Raw genomic sequence first — 20,160 nt, forward strand, 5'->3', positions numbered from 1 at the left:
CCCCTAGCAACAATCTATAGTTCCGGTAACAAGATTGAATACAAGAGATGAACTAGGGTTTGAGATGAGATGGTGCTAGTGAAGATGTTGATGGAGATTGCCCTCCCCAAGATGGGAGAGTTGTTGGTGATGATGATGACGATGATTTCCCCCTCCGGGAGGGAAGTTCCCCCAGCAGAATCGCTCCGCCGGAGGGCAAAAGTGCTCCTGCCCAAGTTCTGCCTCGAGACGTTGGCGCTTCGTCCCGAAAGTCTTCTTCTTATTTTTTCTAGGTCAAAATCACATATACCAGAAGATGGGCACCGGAGGTGGGCCGAGGAGGCCACAACCCACCAGGGCGCGCCTGGGGGGCCTGGCGCGCCCAGGTGGGTTGTGCCCACCTGGTGGCCCCCCTCTGGTGTTTATTGGCTCCAGTATTTCTTAAATAATCCATAAAAAATCTCCGTGAAGTTTCAGCTCATTTGGAGTTGTGCAGAATAGGTGGCCTGACGTAGCTTTTTCAGGTCCAGATTTCCAGCTGCCGGAATTCTCCCTCTTGGTGTATACCTTGCAAATTATGAGAGAAAAGGCATTAGAATTACTCCAAAAAGCATTATTATGGATGAAAACACTATAAATAACAGTAAGAAAACATGATGCAAAATGGACGTATCAACTCCCCCAAGCTTAGACCTCGCTTGTCCTCAACCGAAAACCGAAATCGAAAAACATGTCCACATGCTTTGAGAGAGAGGTGTCGATAAAAACAAAATACGGACATAGAAGCATCATGTTGATTATTATAACAGCAACAAAATTAAACATAGGACTTTTATCATAGAACTTTTATCATACACTTCCCATGCATGAGTAAGTAACAGTTCATCACATAATCGGAGTATAAAGCAAAAAAAACTCTATTAGAAACCAACAAACTATGTTCTTAGTCAACTTTGCAACTACAATTCATCATCTTTTTAGGAAGGGTCACGTGTTGGAGCCTTTAGGCAAGTCCACATACTCAACCATCATATAGTCTTCTATGATGGCTAACACTCACTGAGTACACATGAGCAAAACGTTTCGACCAGACACATAGAAAGATAGGGGCTTATAGTTTTGCCTCCCAACATACTCACCTCAAGGGTGATGTCAAGAATAATAACTAATGCTATCTATATTCAACTGGACATATGTGCCTAGATCTTTCCTCACCACATCATGCTTGCCAAAAGAGAAAAATAAAAAGGAATAGACGGAAAACTTTGACTCTTTGCATAAGAGTAGATACATAAAGGTAAAAGATAGGCCCTTCGCAGAGGGAAGCAGAGGTTGCCATGCACTTATTTGTTTGTGCTCAATCCCTTAGTGCAAAAGAACATCACGTTACATTGCCCCTTAAGATGACAACCTTTATTATGCAGTCTGTCGCTTTTATTCTTTGTCATCCAAGTTCGTGCAACGCTCAAATTTCCCTTACACTAAGCAATCTCACACATTTAGAAGCAATTTTTATTGCCTTTTTGCACCGATGACAACTTACTTGAGGGATCTTGCTCAATCCCTAGGTAGGTATGGTGGACACTTGAAAAAGATTTGGGTTTAAGGGTTTTTGGATGCACAAGTAGTATCTCTACTTAGTGCGGAATTTTTGGCTAGCAAAGATAGGGGGCAAGCATCACATGTTAAAGGATCTATGACAATATGACTTCTATGTGAATATAAACATACATAAACCATTACGTTGTCTTCCTTGTCCAACGTCAACAATTTTGGCATATAATATTTTGATGAGGGCTCACAATCACAAAAGATTTCTAGGATAGTGTATTTATATGTGAATCTTCCCTTCCCTTATTAATTCTTTCATGAGTTGCATCACTGACCAATGCTATGTTTGTCAATCTCTAATAAAATTTTATTACTTATACTTTTCCTTACGTGGTGCCATCACCTACCATAGGATTAGTATATGATCTTATTGATTTATTTCCTTTCTTTTGTTTGCTCGCTTTCTCTTTATTTGCAACATGAAAGTAAAGAAAGTAAAAACTCGAACTAACTTTATTATATAACTTGCACACGATAACAATGATAGATCACTAAGCAAACTATCAAAGAAGAAAAGATCGAACATAAACTTTATTTATCTAAGAAAAAGATTGAACTAAGATAAGTAAAAGCAAAAGGATAGTGAGATGATACGATACTGGGGCACCTCCCCCAAGCTTGGCGGAAGCCAAGGGAGTGCCCATACCCGATATTCAGTCCTCCTTTGGTGGTGAAGAAGGTGATGGTGGTGATGAAGCGATCCTGTCCTTAAGCGTCAAAAGATCCTGCAGCCGACGGATGACGCTCCGGAGATGGGTAATATGTTGGTAACTTCCTTGCCCTTGCCTCCCTTGACGGCGTCCATAGGCTCCTCCCTCTTTGTCTCGATCTTCATCAGCCAAACATCCTCTTCCATGTTGTTGGAGGAGCAGGAAGACATGATGCCTGGCTTGATAAATCTGACCAGAAACTGCAAGAAAAGAGACAGAGGATTTCTTCGTGATATGGTGGTTAACAAGTTCAGGAAGTATATATAGAATTTTTATCTTGTAGGATAAGTATACAGAAGAAAAACGGAGTCCGGAAGGTGCCCCAGGTGGGCATGCCTGGTGCACCCTGGTGTCTTGTGCCCACCAGGGGACGCTTCCTGGGAGTTTCTTTATTCCCAAAATTCTAAATTATTCCAAGACTGACAAAAAATATTTTTGCAGATTTTTCGGAGTCTGTTTACTTATCGTACCACATACCTCCTTATTTTGATGACTCTGGGGTGTTCCGGAAGGACTCTTTTATGTGTTCTTTCGGTGTCAAAGTTTGGACAATATTGCTTTCAACATTAATAGGCGTACCTGAGATATAATGCTTTATTCGTTGCCCATTGACAACCTTCGGGTTAGTGCCTTCGAAATTATTTATTTTGATGGCTCCAGACCGCTAAACCTCCTCGATGACATAGGGGCCTTCCCATTTTGAAAGGAGTTTGCCTACAAAGAATCTGAAATGAGAGTTGTACAAAAGAACATATTCTCCGACTTTAAACTCACGCTTTTGGATTCTCTTGTCATGACATCTTTTAACTTTTTCTTTGAATAATTTTGCATTTTCATAAGCCTGGGTTCTCCATTCATCTAATGAGCTTATATCAAATAACCTCTTTTCACCAGCAAGTTTGAAATCATAGTTGAGTTCTTTAACTGCCCAGTATGCTTTATGTTCTAACTCAAGGGGAAATGACAAGCTTTTCCATAAACCATTTTATAAGGAGACATACCCATAGGATTTTTATATGCCGTTCTATAAGCCCAAAGTGCATCATCTAATTTCTTAGACCAATTCTTCCTGGACCTATTGACAGTATTTTGCAAAATTAATTTTATTTCTCTATTGCTAAGTTCAACTTGACCACTAGACCGAGGATGATAGGGCGATGCAATTCTATGGTTAACATCATACTTGGCAACCATTTTACGAAAAGCACCATGAATAAAGTGTGAACCACCATCAGTCATCAAATATCTAGGGACTCCAAACCTTGGGAAAATAACTTCCTTAAGCATTTTAATAGAGGTGTTGTGATCAACACTACTGGTTGGAATAGCTTCTACCCATTTAGTAACATAATCAACACCAACCAAAATATGTGTATACCCATTAGAGGAAGGAAAAGGTCCCATATAATCAAATCCCCAAACATCAAATGGTTCAACAGCAAGTGAATAACTCATAGGCATTTCCTGACGCTTACCAATATTACCTATTCTTTGGCATTCATCACAAGATGAGACGTACTTATGGGCATCCTTGAAGTAATGTCTTAAATCATATAAGAATTTTTTCTTTTGTTGGTATGTAAAACTAGGTGGTAAATATTTAACAACAATGTAATTAGCATAATCAGCATACCAAGGAGTACTATTAGCAACATTTATTGCAGCTAGTTGCTCATCAGGAAAACTATCATCAATAGGTAGTGGGTCATCAAGCACATTTTCAAGCCTAGACAAGTTATCAGCTACGGGGTTCTCAGCTCCCCCAAGCTTAAACCTTTGATTGTCCTCAAGCAATTCAGTTGATAAACTGAAAGTGATAAAGAAAAACTTTTACAAACTCTGTTTGCTCTTGTTGTTGTAAATATGTAAAGCCAGCATTCAAGTTTTCAGCAAAGATTATGAACTAACCACATTCACAATAACTCTTAGGTCTCATGTTTACTCATATCAATGGCATAATCAACTAGCGAGCAATAATAATAAATCTCGGATGACAACACTTTCTCAAAACAATCATAATATGATATAACAAGATGGTATCTCGCTAGCCCTTTCTGAGACCGCAAAACATAAATGCAGATCACCTTTAAAGATCAAGGACTGACTAGACATTGTAATTCATGGTAAAAGAGATCCAGTCATAGTCATACCCAATATAAATTAATAGTAATGGATGCAAATGACAGCGGTGCTCTCCAGCTAGTGCTTTTAATAAGAGGGTGATGACTCAACATGAAAGTAAATAGATAGGCCCTTCGCAGAGGGAAGCAGGGATTTGTAGAGGTGCCAGAGCTCGATTTTAAAGTAGAGATAAATAATATTTTGAGCGGTATACTTTCATTGTCAACATAACAACCAAGATATGGCGATATCTTCCATGCTACACACATTATAGGCGGTTCCCAAACAGAATGGTAAAGTTTATACTCCCCCTCCACCAACAAGCATCAATCCATGGCTTGCTCGAAACAACGCGTGCCTCCAACTAACAACAGTCCCGGGGGAGTTTTGTTTGCAATTATTTTGATTTGATTTGCATAAAGCATGGGACTGGGCATCCCGGTGACCAGCCATTTTCTCGTGAGTGAGGAGCGGAGTCCACTCCTCTTGAGAATAACCCGCCTAGCATGGAAGATACGGACAACCCTAGTTGATACATGAGCTATTCGAGCATACAAAACAGAATTTCATTTGAAGGTTTAGAGTTTGGCACATACAAATTTACTTGGAACGGCAGGTAGATACCGCATATAGGAAGGTATGGTGGACTCATATGGAATAACTTTGGGGTTTAAGGGATTGGATGCAAAGCAGTATTCCCGCTTAGTACAAGTGAAGGCTGGCAAAAGACTGGGAAAGCGACCAACTAGAGAGCGACAACAGTCATGAACATGCATTAAAATTAATGACCATTGAGTGCAAGCATGAGTAGGATATAATCCACCATGAACATAAATATCGTGAAGGCTATGTTGATTTGTTTCAACTACATGTGTGAACATGTGCCAAGTCAAGTCACTTGAATCATTCAAAGGAGGATACCACCCCATCATACCACATCACAACCATTTTAATAGCATATTGGCACGCAAGGTAAACCATTATAAACTCATAGCTAATTAAGCATGGCATAAGTAACTATAATATCTAATTGTCATTGCAAACATGTTTATTCATAATAGGCTGAATCAGGAACGATGAACTAATCATATTTACAAAAACAAGAGAGGTCGAGTTCATACCAGCTTCTCTCATCTCAATCAGTCCATCATATATCGTCATAATTGCCTTTCACTTGCACGACCGAATGATGTGAATAATAATAATAGTGCACGTGCATTGGACTAAGCTGGAATCTGCGAGCATTCAATAAACAGGAGAAGACAAGGCAATATGGGCTCTTGGTTAATTCAACAATAATGCATATAAGAGCCACTTCAACAATTTCATCATGGTCTTCTCCTATCGACCCCCAAAGAAAAGAAAAGAAATAAAACTATTTACACGGGAAAGCTCCCAACAAGCAAAAGAAGAACAGGAAATATTTTTGGGTTTTCTTTTAATTGTTACTACTACAGCAAGAAAAGTAAACTAGCTAAAATCTACAACTAATTTTTTTGGTTTTTCTTAAGGTTTATCAAACACACAAGAAGAAAGCAAGAATAAGAAAATAAACTAGCATGGATATTACAGTGAAAGAGTATGAGCACCGACATCTAGCAATGAGTGTGCGAACATGAATGTAATGTCGGTGAGAAATGCGTACTCCCCCAAGCTTAGGCTTTTGGCCTAAGTTGGTCTATTGCCACGGCTGGCCTGGCGGATATCCATAGTTTTAGTTGGGGTTGTACTGAGAAGAAGAAGCCTCTAATTGCCACTGGTTGGCAATCATCTCCGGATCCCACACTGGTAATTAGACTGTCGTGGAGGATCAAATTGTGGTTCCGGCTCTGGCTCTGTGGCTGATGTAGGGTTCCGGTACGCTTGGATGGTCACTAGCGGAACGAGATACTGGCCTGCAGATAAATCAAACAAGGAAGGAGCAGGCAAGGTAATAGTCTCAGGGTGACTTTTATCAAATAACAATTTGTATTTAAGCGCCCTTTCCCTATTCTTAACAATAAAATCATGCGCTACCATACTCTTATAATCTAAATAAATAGTAGGCAACAATTTTTCTTCTTTTTCATAGTGCCTAATAGGTATGTTATAGTATGCAGCGAGGCGTGAGGCGAAGATGCCTCCCAAGATGAGGCCCTTAGTACGGTTAAGATTTGACCGCTTTGCAACAATAGCGCCCATACTAAATGTGTCATCACGAAACAAGGCATGGCACAAAATAATAATATCAGGGACACTCAGGTTTCCACAGTTTCCGTGACCAATTAAGCACCTACTAGCAAATATAGCAAAGTAACGTAGAACATGAAAATGTATGCTAGTGATTCGTGCATCGGAAACCTTCCTCGTTTCCCCTACAACAATTGTATCAATAAATCCCTCCACATCGTTACTATGTGGTTCTTCTATGAAACCCGGAAAAGGTAACTTGCACACCACACAGAATTCTTGAAGGGTCATCTCCTTATACTCATCATATAAATAAAAATCCACCATAGGTGGTGATCTCCTAGAATGGAAATGAAAATTTTGCACAAAGGTATTGGTGAGTAAGAGATACTGTTCGCGTTGGTCGTGGAGGAAGTCGGTGAGGCCTGCATTCTTAGCCAATTCATAAAAATCATCATAAATCCCGGGTGCTCTCAAGAAATCATCACAAGGCGATTCACACGGCCGAACTTCCGCGGTGCGAGGCAGATTATATTTGGGCCTCTCTGCTTCTTCACTTTGCTTTTCCTTCGAGCTTCGGCTCGATGAGCCCCTCAAAAATCTCTTCATCATTTTCTGAAAATTTCTGAAATTTTTAGTAACTTCAAATAAAAATGAACCAAGCTCAACAAAATTGATAGCAACTACTCCTACAAGTGCCTAGAGACTATATCATGCATTAGAACTACTTGGAACCATATAAATTTGACATGCAAGCTCAAGAACATGGTCACCTAGGCAGCACAAATTTGCAATGAATAAAGCACTAGAACAAAAACTAATTGGACCAATGGAGGAGTCACATACCAAGGAACAATCCCCCAAAGCAGTTTTGTGAGAGGTGCTTTGAGCAAGGAGATCGAAAATCACAGCAAAATGAGCTAGAACTCGTGCTTGAGCTGGTTGGTGATTTTTTTGGGAGGAAGAAGAAGTGTGTGGGTGCAGGAATAAGTGGAGGGGAGCCACCATGGGCCCACGAGGCAGGGGGCGCGCCCTGGACCCTCGTGCCCAGGTGCTTGCTCCCCCTGATGTGTTCTCAGTGCCAGATATTCTCAAATACTAGAAAAATCATATTTAATTGGCAGGGCATTTGGAGAACTTTTATTTTCGGGGTATTTTTATATTGCACGGATAATTCAGGAAACAGATAGAAAATACTAATTTTACTTTATTTCAACTAAATAACAGAAAGTAGAAGGAGGGTACAGAAGGTTGTGCCTTCTAATTTCATCCTTCTCATGCTCATCAAAAGGAATCCACCAACAAGGTTGATCAAGTCTTGTTAACAAACTCATTTCGAGTAACATGAAACCGGAGAAATTTCGAATAACACTATGTTACCTCAACGGGGATATGCACGTCCCCAGTAATAAGAATATCATATTTCTTCTTGACATTAGGTAGAGGAAATTCAAAACCTCCAAAAATAATCGATGGAATTTTTCCAATAGAGTTTATACTATGAACTTGAGGTTGTTTCCTTGGAAAGTGTACCGTATGCTCATTGCCATTAACATGAAAAGTGACATTGCCTTTGTTGCAATCAATAACAGCCCCTGCAGTATTCAAAAAAGGTCTTCCAAGAATAATAGACATACTATCGTCCTCGGGAATATCAAGAATAACAAAGTCCGTTAAAATAGTAACGTTTGCTACCACGACAGGCACATCCTCACAAATACCGACAGGTATAGCAGTTGATTTATCAGCCATTTACAAGGATATTTCAGTAGGTGTCAACTTATTCAAATCAAGTCTATGATATAAAGAGAGAGGCATAACTAACACCGGCTCCAAGATCACATAAAGCAGTTTTAACATAGTTTCTTTTAGTGGAGCATGGTATAGTTGGTACTCCTGGATCTCCAAGTTTCTTTGGTATTCCACCCTTAAAAGTATAATTAGCAAGCATGGTGGAAATTTCAGCTACTGGTATCTTTCTTTTATTCGTAACAATTTATTTCATATACTTAGCATAAGGATTCATTTTGAGCATATCAGTTAATTGCATACGCAAGAAGATAGGTCTAATCATTTCAGCAAAGCGCTCAAAATCCTCATCATCCTTTTTCTTGGATGGTTTGGGAGGAAAAGGCATGGGGGTTCTGAACCCATGGTTCTCTTTCTTTACCGTGCTTCCTAGCAACAAAGTCTCTCTTATCATAACGTTGATTCTTTGATTGTGGGTTATCAAGATCAACAATAGGTTCAATTTCTATATCATTATCATTACTAGGTTGAGCATCATCAGGAACATCTTCATTAACATTTTCACTAGTTTCATGTTCACTACCAGATTGTGTTTCAGCATCAGAAATAGAAATATTATTGGGATTCTCAGGTGTGTCTACAACAGGTTCACTAGAAGCATGCAAAGTCCTATCATTTTTCTTTTTCTTCTTTTTAGAAGGACTAGGTGCATCAATATTATTTCTCTGAGAATCTTGCTCAATTCTCTTAGGATGGCCTTCAGGATACAAAGGTTCCTGAGTCATTTTACCAGTTCTAGTAGCCACTCTAACAACATAATCATTATTCTTACTATTTAATTCATTGAGCAAATCATTGTGAGCTTTAAGTACTTGTTCTACTTGAGTGGTAACCATAGAAGCATGTTTACTAATGAGTTTAAGTTCACCTTTAACTCTAGACATATAATCACCCAAGTGTTCAATCATATAAGCATTTTGTTTTAATTGTCTACCAAAATAAGCATTGAAGTCTTCTTGCTTAACCATAAAGTTATCAAACTCATCCAAACATTGGCTAGCAAACTTAGTAGGAGGAATTTCAGCTTTATCATATCTATAGAGAGAATTTACCTTTACTACCTGTGTCGGGTTATCAAGAACATTTGTTTCCTCAATAGGTGATGGATTAAAACCATGTATTTCTTCAACAGGCGGTAAATTAAGACCATGTATTTCTTCAATAGGAGGTAAATTCTTAACATCTTCAGCTTTTATACCTTTTTCTTTCATAGATTTATTTGCCTCTTGCATATCTTCAGGAATGAGAAATAGAACACCCCTTTTCTTCGGAGTTGGTTTAGGAATAGGCTTAGGAGTTGGCTCAGGAAGTGTCCAATTATTTTCATTAGTCAACATATTATTCAATAGAATTTCAGCTTCATCCGGTGTTCTTTCCCTGAAAACAGAACCAGCACAACTATCCAGGTGGTCTCTGGAAGCATCGGTTAGTCCATTATAAAAGATATCAAGTATTTCATTTTTCTTAAGAGGATGATCGGGCAAAGCATTAAGTAATTGGAGAAGCCTCCCCCAAGCTTGTGGGAGACTCTCTTCTTCAATTTGCACAAAATTGTATATATCCCTTAAAGCAGCTTGTTTCTTATGAGCAGGAAAATATTTAGCAGAGAAGTAATAAATCATATCCTGGGGACTACGCACACAACCAGGATCAAGAGAGTCGAACCATATCTTAGCATCACCCTTTAATGAGAACGGAAATATTTTAAGGATATAAAAGCAGCGGGTTCTCTCATCATTAGTGAACAGGGTGGCTATATCATTTAACTTAGTAAGATGTGCCACTACAGTTTCAGATTCATAGCCATAAAAAGGATCAGATTCAACCAAAGTAATTATATCAAGATCAGTAGAGAATTCATAATCCTTATTAGTAACAAAGATAGGTGAAGTAGCATAAGCAGGATCATATTTCATTCTAGCATTCAGAGTTTTTTGTTTAAGCTTAGCTAATAATTTCTTAAGATCACTTCTATCATTGCAAGCAAGAAAGTCTCTAGCAGTTTCTTCATCCATAACATAGCCCTCAGGCACAACAGGCAATTCATATTTATTGGGAGAGCCTTCATCATCACTTTCATCAATATTATCAGTTTCAATAATTTCATTCTCTCTAGCCCTAGCAAGTTGTTCATCAAGAAATTCACCAAGTGGCACAGTAGTATCAAGCATAGAAGTAGTTTCATCATAAGTATCATGCATGGCAGAAGTGGCATCATCAATAACATGCGACATATCAGAATTAATAGTAGAAGCAGGTTTAGGTGTCGCAAGCTTACTCAAAACAGAAGGTGAATCAAGTGCAGAGCTAGATGGCAGTTCCTTACCTCCCCTCGTAGTTGAGGGATAAATTTTTGTTTTCGCGTCTTTCAAATTCTTCATAGTGACCAGCAGATATAAATCCCAAGTGACCCAAAGAATAGAGCTATACTCCCTGGCAACAGCGCCAGAAAATAGTCTTGATAACCCACAATTATAGGGGATCGCAACAGTTTTTGAGGGTAGAGTATTCAACCCAAATTTATTGATTCGACACAAGGGGAGCCAAAGAATATTCTCAAGTATTAGCAGTTGAATTGTCAATTCAACCACACCTGGATAACTTAATATCTGCAGCAAAGTATTTAGTAGCAAAGTAGTATGATAGTAACGGTAACGGTAGCAAAAGTAATATTTTTGGGTTTTGTAGTAATTGTAATAGTAGCAATGAAAATGTAAGTAAGCGGAGAACAATATGTGAAAAGCTCGTAGGCATTGGATCGGTGATGGAGAATTATGCCGGATGCGGTTCATCATGTAATATTCATAACATAGGGTGACACAGAACTAGCTCCAATTCATCAATGTAATGTAGGCATGTATTCCGAATATAGTCATACGTGCTTATGGAAAAGAACTTGCATGACATCTTTTGTCCTACCCTCCCGTGGCAGCGGGGTCCTAGCGGAAACTAAGGGATATTAAGGCCTCCTTTTAATAGAGTACCGGACCAAAGCATTAACACATAGTGAATACATGAACTCCTCAAACTATGGTCATCACCGGGAGTGGTCCCGATTATTGTCACTTCGGGGTTGCCGGATCATAACACATAGTAGGTGACTATAGACTTGCAAGATAGGATCAAGAACTCACATATATTCATGAAAACATAATAGGTTCAGATCTGAAATTATGGCACTCGGGCCCTAGTGACAAGCATTAAGCATAGCAAAGTCATAGCAACATCAATCTCACAACATAGTGGATACTAGGGATCAAACCCTAACAAAACTAACTCTATTACATGATAAATCTCATCCAACCCATCATCGTCCAGCAAGCCTACAATGGAATTACTCACGCACGGCGGTGAGCATCATGAAATTGGTGATGGAGGATGGTTGATGATGACGACGGCGACGGATTCCCCTCTCCGGAGCCCCGAACGGACTCCAGATCAGCCCTCCCGAGAGAGTTTAGGGCTTGGCGGCGGCTCCGTATCGTAAAATGCGATGAATCTTTCTCTCTGATTTTTTCTCCCCGAACACGAATATATGGAGTTGGAGTTGAGGTCGGTGGAGCTCCAGGGGGCCCATGAGGCAGGGGGCGCGCCCAGGGGGGCAGGCGCCCCCCCACCCTCGTGGATAGGGTGTGGGCCCCCTAGCCTTGATTCTTTCGCCAATATTTTTTAATATTTTCCAAAAATAAGCTCCGTGGAGTTTCGGGTCATTCCGAGAGCTTTTGTTTCTGCACATAAATAACACCTTGGCAATTCTGCTCAAAACAGCGTCAGTCCGGGTTAGTTCCATTCAAATCATGCAAGTTAGAGTCCAAAACAAGGGCAAAAGTGTTTGGAAAAGTAGATACGACGGAGACGTATCAGTGGGTGATATTTAAAACACTTCTCTTTAGGGAGTTCAACATGAGTAGCAAATGATTCACAAAAGGAGGCTACTATCTCAGAGTCAAGTCCATATGTAGTGCTAAACTTTTGAAAAGCATCGGTATCCATAAAAGATTTAACACAATCATACTTAAGTTTTATACCTGACTCTTTACCTTCGTCGAGTTCCCAATCTTCAGAGTTGCGTTTAATTCTTTCCAAAAGATCCCACCGAAATTCAATAGTTTTCTCCATAAAAGAACTAGCACAAGAAGTATCCAGCATGGTTTGATCATTACGAGAAAGCTGAGCATAAAAGTTCTGAATAATAATTTCTCTTGAAAGCTCATGATTGGGCATGAATATAACATTGACTTAAGCCTCCCCCAAGCTAGAGCGATACTTTCTCCTTCACGAGGCCAAAAATTATATATATAATTCCGATCACGATGAACTAGATGCATAGGATAAAAAATTTGGTGGAACTCCAATTTCAAACGATTCCAATTCCATGATCCAATATCATCGCATAGCCTATACCATGCCAATGCTTTTCCCTTCAAAGATAAAGGGAAAACCTTTTTCATCACCTCATCTTGGGGTAGACCTGCAAGCTTAAACAATCCACAAATTTGTTCCACATATATCAAGTGCATATCAGGATGTTCTGTTCCATCTCCTGCATAAGGATTAGCTAGGAGTTGTTCTATCATACCCGAAGGAATTTCATATTCAATATTTTCAGTAGGTGTAGTAAGTTGAGGGGTAGCTAATTGTGGTTCCGGACGAGGTGAAGATACCCCGAACAAACCCCTCAAAGGATTGTTTTCCATAGTAACAAGTGACAATAAATTTCAGCACACTATATAAATGTTTCCTTACCGAATTCCACTTACCAAAGGCGCTTCACTCCCCGGCAACGACGCCAGAAAATAGCCCTGATGACCCACAAGTATAGGGGATCAATTGTAGATCTTTTCGATAAGTAAGGGTGTCGAACCCAACGAGGAGTAGAAGGAAATGACAAGTAGTTTTCAGTAGGGTAGTGCCTGCAAATGCTGAAATTGTGAGTAGCGTAGTAGTTTGATAGCAAGATACTCTGTAACAAGCAAGTAACGATAGTAGTAACAAAAGTGCAGCAACGTAGCCCAATCCTTTTGAGGCAAAGGACAGGCCAAAACGATCTCTTATGATAAGCAAAGCATTCTTGAGGGTACACGGGGATTTCATCTAGTCACTTTCATCATGTTGGTTTGATTTGTGTTCGCTACTTTGATAATTTGATATGTGGGTGGACCGGTGCTTAGGTGCTGTTCTTACTTGAACAAACCTCCTATTTATGATTAACCCTCCCGCAAGCATCCGCAACTACGAGAAAATTATTAAGAATAAATTCTAACCATAGCATTAAACTCTAGGATCCAATCGGTCCCTTACGGAATAGTGCATAAACTAGGGTTTAAGTTTCTGTCACTCTCGCAACCCACCATCTATTTACTACTCCACAATGCATTCCCTTAGGCCCAAATATGGTGAAGTGTCATGTAGTCGACGTTCACATGACACCACTAAGGGAATCACAACATACATACTATCAAAATATCGAACACATATCAAGTTCACATGATTACTTGCAACATGATTTCTCCCGTGACCTCAAGAACAAAAGTAACTACTCACAAATAATCAACATGCTCATGATCAGAGGGGTATTAATATGCATAATGGATCTGAACATATAATCTTCCACCAAATAAACCATATAGTAATCAACTACAAGATGTAATCAACACTACTAGTCACCCCCTAGCAACAATCTATAGTTCCGGTAACAAGATTGAATACAAGAGATGAACTAGGGTTTGAGATGAGATGGTGCTGGTGAAGATGTTGATGGAGATTTCCCTCCCCAAGATGGAAGAGTTGTTGGTGATGATGATGACGATGATTTCACCCTCCGGGAGGGAAGTTCCCCCGACAGAATCGCTCCGCCGGAGGGCAAAAGTGCTCCTGCCAAAGTTCCGCCTCGAGACGGCGGCGCTCTGTCCCGAAAGTCTTCTTCTTATTTTTTTCTAGGTCAAAATCACTTATATACTAGAAGATGGGCACCAGAGGTGGGCCGAGGAGGCCACAACCCACCAGGGCGCGCCTGGGGGGCCTGGCGCGCCCAGGTGGGTTGTGCCCACCTGGTGGCCCCCCTCTGGTGTTTATTGGATCTAATATTTCTCAAATAATCCATAAAAAATCGTCGTGAAGTTTCAGCTCATTTGGAGTTGTGCAGAATAGGTGGCCTGACGTAGCTTTTTCAGGTCCAGATTTCCAGCTGCCGGAATTCTCCCTCTTGGTGTGCACCTTGAAAATTATGAGAGAAAAGGCATTAGAATTACTCCAAAAAGCATTATTATGGATGAAAACACTATAAATAATAGTAAAAAGCATTATTATGGACGTATCAGCCTCCCTGCACCGCGCGCCATCGGCCACCATCATCCACATTCGCTGTCTGAGATCCAGCGGTGGCCGCCCTCAGACGGTCTGACTAGCACCATGTGTTCTATCCTTTGTTGGAATTTGCTAGTTGGCCTTTGGCCCAAAGCCCAACTACAATTCTGAAATTCTCTTAGCCCATTCATGCACACATGTGAGTGGTGTGAGTGAGACTAAAGTTTAGTCCCACCCCGGAAGTTGAGAGAGACTTGCACCTCTTTATAAGGTGAGTTATTCTACCACTTGAATGAGCATGAGAAGAGGAGACCTACAAGCGCGCTCCACCTCCTCGCTCGCCTCGCCGCGCCGCGACGTGACGCAGGTAAACCTCAACGCCAACGGTGTTGCTCCCATTGCACCGTATGTGTTTATGTCCTTCCTGTTCGAGATTGTGGTAGAATTCATGTTTCTAGTATGTGCCCTAGATTCGATCTGATTAGTTTAATCTCTATTATAGCCATCATGATTTACTTTGTGCTTATTTGGATTAAATCTGGTAGTAACTTGCTCATATTTTCAACAATCCAGAAACCTGATTATAGGCAATTTACTCCGAGTGGTTTTGATGCGCATCTGAAGCCGCCTACCTTTAAGGGGGTGCAATTTAAGAGGTGGCACACAAGAGCAGTTTACTGGTTCCAAACCATGTACTGCTATGACGCCACCAAGGGCAAGTCTGAGGGTGATCTTAATCCTGCATAGCAGGAAGCTTTTGAGAAGATCGATACCCTCTTTAAAGGCGCCCTTCTGAGTGTTCTTGATGATTCCATTGTTTTTTCGTATATGTCATTTGACAATGCTAAGGACATGTGGGCTACGCTCGAGGCCAAGTTTGGGGCCTCGGACCCTGACCGCGAGTTGTACGTCATGGAGCAATTATATGACTATAAGATGACTGATGAGCGCTCTGTTGTCCAGCAAAGCCGATGAGATATAATTGTTGGGGAACGTATTAATTTCAAAAAAATTCCTACGCACACACAGGATCATGGTGATGCATAGCAACGAGAGGGGAGAGTGTGTCCACGTACCCTCGTAGACCGAAAGCGGAAGCGTTAGCACAACGCGGTTGATGTAGTTGTACGTCTTCACGATCCGACCGATCAAGTACCGAACGCACTGCACCTCCGAGTTCAGCACACGTTTAGCTCGATGACGTCCCTCGAACTTCGATCCAGCCGAGCTTTGAGGGAGAGTTTCGTCAGCACGACGGCGTGGTGATGATGATGATGTTCTACCGACGCAGGGCTTCGCCTAAGCACCGCTACGATATTATCGAGGTGGATTCTGGTGGAGGGGGGCACCGCACACGGCTAAGAGATCAATGATCAATTGTTGTGTCTATGGGGTGCCCCCTGCCCCCGTATATAAAGGAGCAAGGGGGGAGAGGCGGCCGGCCAGGAGGAGGTGCGCCAGGAGGAGTCCTACTCCCTCCGGGAGTAGGACTCCCTGCCTTCCTTGTTGGACTAGGAGAAAGGGGGAAGGAGGAGGGAGAGAGGAAGGAAAGGGGGGCGCCGCCCCCCTCCTTGTCCAATTCGGACTAGAGGGGGAGGGGGCACGCGGCCTGCCCTGGCCGCCCCTCCTCTTCTCCACTAAGGCCCATGTAGGCCCATTAAACCCCCCCCCCCGGGGAGGGGTTCCGGTAACCCCCGATACTCCGGTATATATCCGATAACCCCCGGAACCATTCCGGTGTCCGAATATAGTCGTCCAATATATCAATCTTCATGTCTCGACCATTTCGAGACTCCTCGTCATGTCCGTGATCACATCCGGGACTCCAAACTACCTTCGGTACATCAAAACACATAAACTCATAATATAACCGTCATCAAACTTTAAGCGTGCGGACCCTACGGGTTCGAGAACTATGTAGACATGACGGAGACGCGTCTCCGGTCAATAACCAATAGCGGAACCTGGATGCTCATATTGGCTCCCACATATTCTACGAAGATCTTTATCGGTCAAACCGCATAACGACATACGTTGTTCCCTTTGTCATCGGTATGTTACTTGCTCGAGATTCGATCGTCAGTATCTCAATACCTAGTTCAATCTCGTTACCGGCAAGTCTCTTTACTCGTTCCATAATACATCATCCCGCAACTAACTCATTAGTTGCAATGCTTGCAAGGCTTAAGTGATGTGCATTACCGAGTGGGCCCAAAGATACCTCTCCGACAATCAGAGTGACAAATCCTAATCTTGAAATACGCCAACCCAACAAGTACCTTTGGAGACACCTGTAGAGCACCTTTATAATCACCCAGTTACGTTGTGACGTTTGGTAGCACACAAAGTGTTCCTCCGGTAAACGGGAGTTGCATAATCTCATAGTCATAGGAACATGTATAAGGCATGAAGAAAGCAATAGCAACATACTAAACAATCGAGTGCTAAGCTAACGGAATGGGTCAAGTCAATCACATCATTCTCCTAATGATGTGATCCCATTAATCAAATGACAACTCATGTCAATGGCTAGGAAACATAACCATCTTTGATCAACGAGCTAGTCAAGTAGAGGCATACTAGTGACACTCTGTTTGTCTATGTATTCACACAAGTATTATGTTTCCGGTTAATACAATTTTAGCATGAATAATAAACATTTATCATGATACAAGGAAATAAATAATAACTTTATTATTGCCTCTAGGGCATATTTCCTTCAGTCTCCCACTTGCACTAGATTCAATAATCTAGATTACACAGTGATGATTCTAACACCCATGGAGCCTTGGTGTTGATCATGTTTTGCTCGTGGAAGAGGCTTAGTCAACGGGTCTGCAACATTCAGATCCGTATGTATCTTGCAAATTTCTATGTCTTCCACGTGGACTAGATCCCGGATGGAATTGAAGCGTCTCTTGATGTGCTTGGTTCTCTTGTGAAATATGGATTCCTTTGTGTAACATCCCAAATTTTCAATTTGGAATGTTATACATTAGCTCATCATTGCATATCATATTTTATTGCATTTTGGCTAGATCCTAGAAATTCTACGCAACTCAAGGACCCACGGAGAAAGTTGGGGATTTCGTTATTTTCATATTTGAGTTTTCTCGAATTTTGAAAATAGGATCGTTTGATTTTATTTATTTTATCATCAATTATTCCAATTTTAAAAATAAGAGAGAGGGAATAAAATGACTTTCCCAAAATAAAGGAATATTGATGATTTAATAAAAAAATCAAATAAGATTTATGTTGGAGTTTTCGCTATTTTATTTGAATTTAGGAAAAATACGCGTTTTTAAAAATTGCATTTAGGCCCCAAATAAATGTTCATCTTGTCCGACTTGATTTTAGAAGTCGGGGAAAATTTATTTCAGGATTTTTGGAGTCCGTTTAGTATTTCTTTTAATTGTTTTTCTGCGCGAAATTATTTAAAAAAACGCGAACTGACTTTGGGCCGTGTTCGGTCAGGACTCCGCCTGGCCGGGCCTTTATTAGGCGCCGCCCCGAGCCCGTCAGCCAACCCGACCCCGCGCCAACCCTAACTCTAACCGCCGCCGGGCCCCGCTGCCCGCCGTCCCGCCGCCCGACGCCGGAGCCGCCGCCGCCGACCCGCCGGACGCCGCCGCCCGCCGGACCCCGCCGCCCCGTCCCGCCGGACCCCGCCGCCGCCCGCCGGATCGCGCCGCCCCAAGCCGGAGGTAGCCGCCGCCCCCGCCGCCGGCGGTTTTCCTTGAGAAAACCGTACGGTTTTTCTGCCGGTTTTTCGTTCGGTTTTGTAAAAAAAAACTAGATCTGTTTTTTCGGTTTCGTTTATTTTGCGGACGTTCGTCCGTACGTTCGTTTTAACGAACGGTTTTCGTTTTTTTTGCACACAGCGAACGTTCGTTCGTTAGCCTGTTCGTTCGTTTTTCTTTTTCTCGGATTTTCCGCGATTATTTCTGATCGTGATTTCCGATCTGTTTTTCGTTCTAGTATAACTTTCGCTCGTTTATCGGAATCAGGCGATTCAAGCGCCTAGAGTTTCGTCTCGAAACCCTCTTTCTGTTTAACCAACTCAAACAAGTTTTTGCTACTGTAAAATTTGACTTAGGTCCAGATTAGTAAACAAAGCTTGTTTCTTTCGCCGTTTGACTTTCGTTGCTTCGTTTGATTTGATTCTTTTTGCAAACCGGAGTTCTTAAGTTGAACTTTCTGGTTAGATCTCTTATTTGAGTTTTACCTGTGCATTAGACGAGTACTTATTGTATGCTTGTTTGTTTGCGATAGAGTACCCGGAGTGCGCCGCTTGCTACTTTGAATCCCTAGGTTTCACGGATCATCAGCAAGGCAAGTAACACTTTGATCATACCTCTTTTCATACCCAGTTTTATTGGATTAGATCAATCCTCAAACAATTGCAGGATTAGGATCTGATTAAATTGTGGGTTGGGAAGTAGCTGATGAGGTAGAACCTATTCCCCTGTTTATTAGCAAACCCTTGGGAGTTACTTCTACGTTTGCTTATATTGCTATGCTATGCTAGTAGACGTGGATTGGGTGAGTGTATTCATGATAGATGTGAGATTGTTAACTAAAGGTTCAATTTAAGGTGGCTACTTAAACACACATCTGGGTGGATTGAGGCACCTGGGTATTCCAGCGATTGCCTGTTTTTTTTATGGACCGCCACCCAGGCTCAAAGGGATCATGAGATTATTCATGCTAGAAACTTCCGTGTGCAGCCACAAGCTATTATGGGCTCTAGCATAGTTGATTAAGTTGTGTGAACTCTTACAGTGGTAGACTAGCAGATGTAGGGGTTGTAGGTGGTACTGTCTACCCAATCGTAAGGTGCAAACGCTTCTGAAAGACTATGTCTCGGTCATCCGTTTCTCAAACATCATGTAGTGCGAGAATCCCAACGGAGGAGATCGAGTCTTGTGGGGAAAAGTGCGCAAACCTCTGCAGAGTGTATAAACTAATCATGGTTAGCCGCGCCCCCGGTTATGGACAACTTGAGTATCTAGTACTTGGATTATCATGTGAATCTCATCATGTTACTTTAATTAATTTTGTTGGGATTAATGTTGAAACTTAATTGGGATTGAGATGGTGTCACCCATTCTCAATGTTTAACAACCACCAAGATAGTAAATAAAATTTATTCCTTTGCAGTAGGAAAAAATTGGCTTTTCGCAAAACTGTAACCATAGAGCTTTCCACCAGCCAAATATGCATGTAGTATAGCATTCTTCTGTTCATTACTCTCTATGTGTTACATTGCCAGCATATTCAATGTGCTGACCCGTTTTCGGGCTGCAACGTTTCATGTTGCAGACTTTTCAGACGACGAGTAAGGTGCCTTAGGTCGTAGTTCTATACTCAGTGATGCCGTTGGAGTTGATGGACTCGCTTATCTTCCAAGTCTTCCGCTGTTATCATTTTTAGATGGCCTTAAGCCATATTT

Source organism: Aegilops tauschii, chromosome 3 (genome assembly GCF_002575655.3).
Source record: "Aegilops tauschii subsp. strangulata cultivar AL8/78 chromosome 3, Aet v6.0, whole genome shotgun sequence".
Taxonomy (NCBI): Eukaryota; Viridiplantae; Streptophyta; class Magnoliopsida; order Poales; family Poaceae; genus Aegilops; species Aegilops tauschii.